An 11,472-nucleotide genomic window follows, 5' to 3' on the forward strand; every position below is an offset into this window, starting at 1 on the left:
CCACACCAAAAGCTATAGTAAAGAGACTTTGCTCCCCTGATGACTTCCTAAAGCCAATTTTAGTTTTCTCCAGGATTTTGGATTGGCAATAAAGGATCAGCACTAATGGCTTGTGACAATGTCAGATAAGACCATCTCTTCAAGATGCAGAAACTCAGCCTCTTGCCCGTAGGACCTTCTACCACTGTTTTATGGCTACTTGCTGCACAGGGCAAGGGGATGGGCTTGTAATACAGAAGTTTAATGCTGATAGAGTAAACAGGGTGGTTTTTATGGCTGCTTTGGGTGACTACATCTGTTTGGACATCAAGCTCACTGAGAATTTACAGGTTATATTTTTGTCTGGCTCTTGCTATCCATCATGGAGCTTGGAGCTGGCACTTAATATGGTATCTGTGAGGCTAATTTGTCTTCTATAAATTGACATAACATGCCAAGTAATTAAACAATGTGTGAAATGGCTATACAATGGAAGACATGCAAATGCCTGGACTACAAAAGACCTGCGTTTCAAATACAAATCTTAACACTATCATGGCAACTGGTGGTGACAGTTGCTAGTGTATTTAAACAATGCCGTAGGAGTAGGGTTATCTTTATGTACTCCAAAGGGAAAGTATACCCATGCCAAAATATTAATGTGCTTTGTGTGTATAAGCAAATGACCACAAAAAATAAAACAATGAGGTGAGAGAACTACACCACACCTTCCCATGTTCCCTAAAACAAGTATTAATCGAGAATCTTGTATGTTTATCAAAGACTGTACAGAGTGATAGTTGCAATGCAATATTAATTGGAACATCTCACCTTTCCTACCCTTAGAACAAAGCTTTTCTATTTTCTCTTCAAAGGGCCAATGTTCCCCAATACATCTGCACACCAATGTTTCTCTAGGATGTCTCATTAGAATATGTGGTGTAGATCAGCGGTGTTGTTGTCCAGCTTGTTCCAGGAGCACACCTGTTTGGATATTCTGAAATCCTTCAGCAAAACAAGATTGGATGATCTTACCATTGTTCCATGCTGTACCTGAGATATTCCTTACTACGCACATGGCAGTGTTCCATGATACTTGCATGTGGTGACAAGGCAGAATCACTTGGAAGGAGTAATCTGGGCAAAAAAGGAAGGAAAAACAGGTATATTTTGGAACTGCCTTTAAGAAGGAGCCTGAAATAGCTTTTAATCTTAAAAATTAAAGCAAATTTTAAACACAAAATATCTTTCGTATGCATTGTTTGCTTGGATTTTAACTTTCATGTATATTTCCCTAAAGCGCCACACACGTTCGCTACTATAGATTTTAAAATTGTCACATCCCCCTATTTTCAGTAAAACTGCTGAGAACGCACATGGTTTTTGTCTAGTCATTGATCTACCAGAAAGGGTTTTATACTGCATGACTTTTAATGTGTACCCTTTCACATGTAACCACAGAGACCTTGTTGTTGTCCCCTTGCAGGTTTTTCTGCAAGTAGTTTCGCTTTTATGCTTCCATGCATGACTGACCTGAGTCGCTTACTGAGTTTGTTGCTTGCAGTTCTTTGGGCCATTTGCTGTCTTTTTGGTTTTGTTTGGTTTTGTTCTTCAACAGGCCAGTTAATTATTTCCCTGGAGTTCAAATTGTGCTTCAGTGAAAAGTTAATTGTAGCAAAATAACTTGATGTTGCCCTTTATTACGTTAATGAACTACATGTAATTTATGGAAGGGTCTTTCCCAGTAAATGAGTAGAGTAACTACACTGAGCACAGCTCGTGGCCCTGGGCTCTCAGGCAGACATTTATATATTTATGTATCTCCTGGAAGGGTACTATAGAAGCTCTACCAATAATAGGCAGCTTTCTCATTTATACCCTTGACTACTAAGTGCCCAAGGTGTAACGGTCCATGGGTGAACAGAGAAAATGTCTTTCCTGTGACTTCTGTAGACAAATTAAGATGCTTCCAACTAGCCAGACAGTTAAAATGTTCACAGTAAAATAGATGCTGGTTGTGATCTAATGTACCTTATTTTGCTGAGCCTTTGTTCTGAGTCTTCTAGGAAGAAGTGGGTTTTGTGTTCTCTCCTTCAGAAGGGCAAGCTAGCAGAAGTGAGCTGTAATTTGAACTACTGTTTTTGGATGTCACTTAGCATTAAGAGTAAATACAAGACACCTTTCTAAACAACTGAAGCTTGCTGCACTCAGAATGAAGAAGCAGATAGTAAAATAGTGAAGAATAACCAGGGCATAGTATGAAGGCTATACCAGTTTTGATGTGAACTTTTACAATTACCTCTCCCATACTTGTAGTGCTGATCTTAAAAAACTCTGCTCCTGTTTTTGTCCTTCACTTGTGCACTGTAACAGACCTTTAGTGCAACAGAGGTCTATATTACCTTCTTAAATGAGTAATGCTGACAGACGAGGGTCACTGGCACTAGGGGTTGAACCTGCAATCATAGGGGCTAAAGCCTGGTGCTCTATCACAAGACCTAAAGACTAATTGGCTCTTAGCCAAGGCTGTAGAGCAGTGACTTCACTCACCTTAGTATGAGGTCTCAGTGCCTCTGGGCACTACAAATGGTAATAAATGTCAAGGCCTTGCAAACATGCATTTGCTAACAGGAAGGAGTTTTGAGAGGAGAATTTAGGTGGGACTAGTTACTTCTGGCCACCTTTAGATGTAAAACTATATCTCAAACAGTTAAATAAAAGCCCTGTATATAATGTAATTTATTCTTAGGAGAAAGTGCAGGCAGAAGCCCAGCAGCAGAGCGGGGGGCTATCCTGTTTATTGCATTGTGGGTAGCATGTAAGATTACCTGTCCTGTGGGCAGGTGGTGTATGTGTGCACCTGGTGCAAGGAGCTCCTGACCCTCAGGGGCTGAGTTTTGGCTTTGGAGGCAAGGCTGGCTGAACTGGAGGAGCTAAGGGAGGCAGAGAGATTCGCTGATGAGGATTTCTGGGACACTGTAGTAATGTCCCACCTCCAGTCTTACAGCCTCAGTGCTGTAAAGGAGGATGAAAGTCTCAGGGGAAGAGACCCATCAATGGAAGCAGAGGGAAATCATCCCATAGTCAGGATCCTCCTTTCAAAGGATGTTATGGTATCCTCTCGCACTGAGGATACCCTTCTGGGGGAGGGAACACCAGTTGTTAGGAAGAGGCAGGGGCTAGTAGGGGGTGATTAGGTCTTTAGACACGTAGATAGTTGGGTTTGTGATAAACAGGAGAAGTGTATGGTGACTCACCTGCTTGGTGTGAAGGTTGCAGATCTCTTGAGGCATCTAGATAGACTTATGTGTAGTGCCGGACAGGAGCCAGTGATTGTGGTACATGTAGGTACCAGTGATGTAGGGGGCGGTAAGAGAAATGTCTTGGAGGCCAAACTTAAGCTGCTCGGAAAGAGACTAAAATCCAGGACCTCTATGGTGGCGTTCGCAGAAATGCTTCCTGTTCCATGCACAGGGCCAGGTAAGCAGGCAGAACTTCAAAATCTCAATGCGCGTGTGAGACAAAAGTGAAGGGAGGAGGGGTTTAGTTTTATTAGGAACTGGGGATACTTTTGGGATGGGGGGAGCCTATACAGGAAGGATGGGCTCCACCTAAACCATGGTGGATCCAGACGGCTGGCACTAAACATCAAAAAGGTCACAGAAGTTTTTAAACTAAGAGATGGGAGAAACCCTATTGGTGTGGAGGAGCACATGGATTGGACAGAGACCTCTCTTAGAGCAGAGTCCATTGATAGAGATTCTGTAGGTCTAAAGAGAGGAGGGGAGATGATAAAATATGCACCATATCAGACAAGAAGCACTCACATATAAAATAATCTAACACATCAGGGAAGAGCAGACACCGTGGCAATTTTTTAAAGTGCTACTACACAAATGCTAGAAGTCTGACTAATAAGATGGGTGAACTAGAGAACCTCCTATTAAAGGAGGAGGTTGACATAATAGGCATCACGGAAATGTGGAGGAATGAAGACAATCAGGATATAAACTATATTGGAAGGACAGAACAGGTTGTGTGGGTGATGGAGTGGCACTGTATATGCAAGCTAATGTAGAATCAAATGAAGTAAAAATCTTCAATGAATCAAATGTTCCACAGAATCACTATGGATAGTAATTCCGTTCTCCAATAAGAATATAGCAGTTGGGATATATTATCAACCACTTGACCAGGACGGTGATAGCGACATTGAAATTTTAAGGGAGATTAGAGAGGCTATCCAACTAAAGAACTCAATAATGCATGTCACTTCAGAAAAAGATACAGCGATAAAATTTCCTGATGCCTTAAATGACTGCTTCTTGGAGCAGGTCACATTCAAACCCACCAGGGAGAGGCAATTCTCGATTTAGTACTGAGTGGAGCACAGGATCTGGTCCAGGAGGTCACTATTACAGGACCGCTTGGGAATTGTGATCATAATGTAATAACATTTAACATTTCTGTGGTGGGAAGAACACCTCAACAGTCCATCACTCTGGCATTTACTTTCAAAAAGGAGAATTACACAAAAATGAAGAGGTTAAACAGAAATTAAAAGGTACAGTGACTAGAGTAAAATCCCTGCAAGCTGCATGGACACCTTTCAAGGACACCATAATAGAGGTCCAACTTAAATGTATACCCACAAATTAAAAAACACAGTAAGGCTACATCTACACGTGAAGCCTACATCGAAGTAGCCTGTTTCGATGTGGCGACATCAAAATAGGCTATTGCGATGAATAACATCTACACATCCTCCAGGGCTGGCAACGTCGATGTTCAACATCGACGTTGCGCAGCACCACATCGAAATAGGCGCTGCGAGGGAACGTCTACATGCCAAAGTAGCACACATCGAAATAAGGGTGCCAGGCAAAGCTGCAGACAGGGTCACAGGGTGGACTCAACTGCAAGCCGCTCCCTTAAAGGGCCCCTCCCAGACACAGCTGCACTAAACAACACAAGATCCACAGAGCCGACAACTAGTTGCAGACCCTGTGCCTGCAGCATGGATCCCCAGCTGCAGCAGCAGCAGCCAGAAGCCCTGGGCTAAGGGCTGCTGCACACGATGACCATAGAGCCCCGCAGGGGCTGGAGAGAGAGCGTCTCTCAACCCCTCAGCTGATGGACGCCATGGAGGACCCCGCAATTTCAAAGTTGCGGGACGCGCAACGACTACATGTTCCCTACTTCGACGTTGAACGTCGAAGTAGGGCGCTATTCCCATCCCCTCATGGGGTTAGCGGCTTCGACGTCTTGCTGCCTAACGTCGATGTTAACATTGAAATAGTGCCCAACACGTGTAGCCGTGACGGGCGCTATTTCGAAGTTAGTGCCGCTACTTTGAAGTAGCGTGCACGTGTAGACACGGCTTAAGAGACCTAAAAAAGAGCTACATGGTTTAACAGCAGTGTAAAGGAAGCAATGAGAGAGAAAAAGGCATCTTTTAAAAAGCAGAAGTCCAAACCTACTCAGGTAAATAGGAAGGGACATAAACACTGCCAAATTAAGTGTAAAAATGTAATAAGAAAAGCCAAAAAAGATTTTGAGGAACAGCTAGACAAAAACTCAAAGTAATAGCAATATGTTTTTTAAGTACATTAGAAGCAGGAAGCCTGATAAACAACCAGTGGGTCCCCTAGACGATTGAGATACAAAAGAAGCAATCAAGGATGATAAAGCCATTGCGGAAAAACTAAATGATTTCTTTGCTTCCGTCTTCATGGCTGAGGGTGTTAGGGAGATTCTTAAACCTGCACCATCCTTTGTGGGTGATGAGTCTGAGGAACTGTCCCTGACTGAAGTGTCATTACAGGAGGTTTTGAAACAAACAGAAAAATTTAACAGTAAAAAATGACCGGGACTGGATGGCATTCACCCGAGGGTTCTGAAAGAACTCATATGTGAAATTGTGGAATTATTAACTGTGATTTGTAACCTATCCTTTAAATCAGCTTCTGTACCCAGGGACTGCAAAACAGCTAACATAATACCGATATTTAAAAAGGGCTCTAAAGGTGACCCTGGCAATTACAGACCGGTCAGTCTAACATCGGTACTGGGCAAATTAGCTGAAACAATAGTAAAGGGTAAAATTTTCAGACATGTAGAAGAACATAATTTGTTGGGCAAAAGTCAACATGGTTTCTGTGAAGGAAATTCCTGTCTTAGTAATCTATTAGAATTCTTTGAAGGGGTTAACAAACATGCAGACAAGGGAGACCCAGTAGATATAGTATACTTAGATTTCCAGAAAGCCTTTAATAAAGTCCCTCACCAAAGGCTCTTGTGTAAATTAGGTTGTCATGGGAGAAGAGGGAAGGTCCTTTCATGGATTGGGAACTGGTTAAAAGACAGGAAACAAAGGGGAGGAATAAATGGTAAATTTTCTGAATGGAGAAGGGTAACAAGTGGTGCTCCGCAAGGGTCAGTCCTAGGACCACTCCTATTCAACCTATTCATAAATGATCTAGACAAAGGGGTAAGTAGTGAGGTGGTAAAGTTTGTGGAGGATACTAAGCTCTTCAAAACAGTCAAAACGGAAGCAGACTGAATATTGTGTGCAGATGTGGTCTCCTCACCTCAGCAAAGATATTTTGGCATTGGAAAAGGTTCAGAAAAGGGCAACTAAAATGACTAGAGGTTTGGAATGGGTCCCATATGAGGAGACGTTAAAGAGACTGGGACTTTTCAGTTTAGAAAAGAGGAGACTGAGTGGGGGATATGATAGAGGTATATAAAATCAGGAGTGGTGTGGAGCGGGTGAATAAGGAAAAGTTGTTCCCATAATAAAAGATCTAGAGGACACCAAATGAAATGAATGGGCAGCAGGTTTAAAGCTAATAAAAGAAAGATCTTTGTCACACAGTGCATGGTCAACCTGTGGAACTCCTTGCCAGAGGCTGTGAAGGCTAGGATTGTAAGAGAGTTAAAAGGAGAGCTAGATAAATTCGTGGAGGTTAGGTCCATAAAAGGTTATTAGCCAGGGGTAGTAATGGTGTCCCTGGCCTCTGTTTGTCAGAGGCTGGAGATGAATGACAGGAGACAAGTTGCTTGATCATTGTTTTGGGGCCACCCTCTCTGTGGCACCGGGCACTGGCCACTGTCAGCAGGCGGGATGCTGGGCTTGGTGGACCTTTGGTCTGACCCAGTAATGGCCATTCTTATGTTCTTGCAGTTCAGCTTCCTGTTAGGAAAAAGACCTCTGTTTTGCAGACTCGGGATTCTTTTTTTTTTTAGAGTAGTTTTGTATATAAAACAATTCATAGGCCAGTCCTAGAACAGCTAGTCACAATTGTCATACAGGTAATCAGTGATCAATAGCTGGCTCTAAATGATCAACACTGGCCTAAAAATTGACTCTAATCAGATTAAAACTGAGCAAAAACTCCCCTCTCGCAACAGCCTCCCCCACAAAAGAATCTATTACAAAACTCACTATGCAACCGTTTTTCCACGGGTTTTTTTTTTTTCCACAATTTACACAATATTGCAAGTTATTTGAATAATGCCAGCTGATGACTCCTGCCATAACAGGGTAATACATTCTATAGTTCTGGTTTAATTTTACACTCAAAGCAGGGATCCATGTACTTAGTTATGTATGAAGAAAATTGTGTATCCTCCCTGCAATTTAAAGTCCTTACTCTAAGCAAAGAACACATTATTGCGCATGTTTCAGATAAATGAGTTAGCTTGAGTAAAAGTTAAGACATTTTAAGAAATGTATCACTTGGTATTGGAAAGCTTTTCTCCCAAATGATTTTAACAACAGAACAACAAGGCCACTTCAAACTTCCCTTGCAGTTAAAAGTCACAGGAAGTTTCTGAATAGCTTGATTTGGAAAGGATTTGGGTTGTGGATTAGTGGCAATTATTTTTCCAGGACTTTTCATAACCAGGAAACACAAGAAAAAAGCCTTTGATTTTTCTAATGATCCATTTGTTCTAGTAAAGAACCATAAGTGCAGCATGACAGTGCCTGTGTCACAATCATTTTATTGTTTGATATCAAAACAAAAAAACAGTCCAGTAGCATTTTAAAGACTAACAAAATAATTTATTAGGTGTCACTGCAGGAAATAGTACAGGTTGCTTGAGCGTCCTAACTATGGATTTCCACCAACCTAAAGAAATTCAAACACTTTGCATTTCAACTTTAACACTGAATTTCATGGGCTTACAAGGCTTGATTCTGAGATAATTACAAAATCCCTGATGTGCGTCTTATCCTCAATTATTGATAAAGACTCTCAATCAATTCCATTTTACAGTAGTTTGTGTCTGGAAAAAGACACACTGGAAGGTCTGGACCCGTCAGAGCTTTTAGTCAGCGTGAATTTTGGATGGTTACTTTACTCCTACATTATAAAGCCAAAAGGAAGTTCTGCAGACCCCTCCTACAAATGCCAGTAATATTTACTTTCAGATCACATTACACCATCAGGTGTTCTTGGCACACAAGGAATCTGATCTCCAGCTCATCGTCAACAAGTTTGCTGATGCCACTCACCTCTTTGGTTTGACCTTCAGCCTAGGAAAGACCGAGGTACTGTTTCAACCTGCTCCAGAATCTGCTGTTCTCCCCTCTTCAATCTTTATTGAAGGAACAGAGTTAAAAACAGTAGAGGAGTTCAAGTACCTTGGCAGTGTGATAGCCAAAGATGGCTCCCTTGACAAAGAAATCAGTGCCAGAATCTGCCAGGCCAGTCAGGTCCTAGGACATCTGAGAGCACGAGTGTTGAATCAGCACAATATCCAACAGTTCACTAAACTGGTCAGGACTACAGCCTTGGATACTTTCAGTCTCCAGTATGGCTGTGAAACCTGGACCTGGTACAGAAAATGTGAAACTGCTGGAGCGCTTCCACACATGCAGCGTGAGGTCAATACTGCACATTCGATGGCAGGACAGAGCAGGAACCATGAGCATCGAGGCCATGATTCTGGAAGCCCAGCTTCGCTGGACAGGGCACATCATATGAATGGAGGAGTCAAGAATCCCTAAGCAACTCCTCTACAGTGAACTCTTCCAGGGCAAAAGGAATTAAGGTAGGCCTTGCAAGAGATATAAGGACTGCATGAAGGCCAACATTGCTCATGCTGGTTTAAAACCAGATCAGCTAGAGCAACATGCAAAAGACCGAACAGGCTGGCATGCTCTCGTGCGACACACCTATGACACCTTTGAAGAGCAGCAATGCATACGCCTCATTGATGCTAACGATGGGAAGAAAACAACAGCAGCAGCCGCACCAACAGAGCCAGGACAATTCCCTCGCCCCCACTGTGAAGGCCCATGCCGTTCAAAGCTTAGACTCCTCAGCCACATGCAAGTCCACAACCGATGAGCCTGTGCAAGCTCAAGATGTCATCGTTGGACACGACGGACTACCTACAAAATACAAAGCAGGAGTTCATGATCTCCACAGCCTACGCAGGGCTGTGAGGTAGTACAGGTGCAATATATAAAGCAATGTCTGAGCTAGGACTTAATCTTGTCTCTTCCAGGCTTCAGACAGGTGGAGGTGTGTACTTGTGCATGTGTGTAGCTTTAAAATAGGCAGCTGCTTGAAGTTGCTTGGTGGAGGAACATTGGAATGGATCCTGCGCTGGAGAGGTAGGGGACAGAACAGGTGAGGCAAAGATGTTTGTTAAATTAGTCCACTACATGAACATCACCACCACAGACACAATCTCTGACACGAGGGTGTATATTTTGTTTATTTATAAAAGAGTTGGGCCCACTCCCGAATGTTTGGGTCTGTTGTTCAATTTCTTTGTTAATCTGGACTCTTAATCTAGTTAATTTGAGTGTTTGGATTACTGGATGACTTTAAATGGTGCACACATCCGGGCTATTCTAAAATGTCCTATTATTTCTCTTACCCTCTCCTACTTCTGTTCAATCCCCTGCCTGCTTCTTTGTATTTTCCCCCGGTATGCCTTACTATCATTGCCATGTGCTGGTTGTGACGGGGACCCCTGCTTGCTCCAGATTTGTAGAGCAATTAATGCAAAGGAGTTCCAACTTGGTCAAGTTCTTTAGGCGCTGCTGCCGCTTGTCATGTCCTCTTGCTGCTTCCTGCTGTATTTGTGCGCTTACGATTTCCTGACCATTGCACTCTGCCAGGTCACTGGAAGAGCATTTGTGTTCAACCAAATTCTGTGGTGATAGAAGCTTCCTGTTTTGAGGGTCTTTGTTATCATCCCAGGTAAGGGAGGCAGTGAGGCAATCCCCCTTGATCATCATGGCTGTAGACTGGCCAGCTCCAGTGTGTAGTTGGTTTTAAAACCATAGTAAAAGGTTCTCTAGGGTCAGTGGTTTAAATTGTTCTAGTTCACTGCAGCCCAGAGCTAGATAATTTGAGGGAACCATTCACCACCTCACCTAAACGTATGCTGGCCCCCCACATGCATTTCTGGGACCAACTTTTCTTTTAAAGGATCAATTTTGACAAGTGCCTCATTACTTTAACAACCTACTCAGGAAAGTACGTGTGAACCAGGATGTGATGGTGTGATTTGAAGGTCAGATTAATTCCATAATCAGATCCTCCTTTTGTTCAGAGCACTCCTAGAATTCAGCCTATCCCCTCTTCAATTTACCAGGATAATATCAGGCTTAAATGTCCTCTATTAGCTATCATGTAAATTGCCCCCTGGGATTTCACTTTGGAAGGAAGAATGCCCCTTTGGTTACTCATGTTAAGGTTGTAGTCTGAGACAGGAGAGACCTAGTTTATGGTCTTATTAACATGTAAGTTTGCATGAAAACACCCACTAGCAGTGGAAACCCAACATTGCACTCGTCCAGACAGGCATTGGAAACAGCTTGTGTCCTATAAGTATCCAATCACACAGGTTGCATTAAAAACAGCAAAGGATGAACCAGTGACCTCTTTCTGAACGAGCTGTAGGCAGAAACCTTGACTTGAGTAACTACAGAAAAGGGATGGTTTGTAAAATCCACACAGGCAATTTGCAGAAAAATTCATTTTTACTACATGAATCTATTGCACCCTTTGAAAAGTCAGACTAGCTCTAGCCAACACTCTAGGTATGATCTTATTCTGTTGCTGTGTGATGGATAAAAGGCTTGTATAGTTCTGAGCACTCCACCCTGGTCAGATGGATAGCAGATGGTCCGGCAGGCAGGTGTGTTTATACGGTGTGTGTCACTTGAATGGTGCACACCTCAGCCAGCAGAGCTGCTTGTCCCTCAGGCAAGTTTATTACCAAGGCCAGAATTTCCCTGCAGATTCCAGCCACAAATTCTGCAAAGGGAGAGAGAAATGGAAAACTTGCAGGATCCGCAATCTGTAAGGTAATGTCTTTGAATTCTTATGCAGTCTAAAGATGGCAGAGTGCTTTGTCAGTGCTGCAACTGAACATTTAAAGTAGCGGAAGCAAATTAAAAGCTGAGAGTAGATCAGCGGCCTCTTCTTGTTTTAAGTACGGCCAGCTACCGAGTGACAAGTGACA

Source organism: Carettochelys insculpta, chromosome 6, assembly GCF_033958435.1.
Source record: "Carettochelys insculpta isolate YL-2023 chromosome 6, ASM3395843v1, whole genome shotgun sequence".
Classification (NCBI taxonomy): domain Eukaryota; kingdom Metazoa; phylum Chordata; order Testudines; family Carettochelyidae; genus Carettochelys; species Carettochelys insculpta.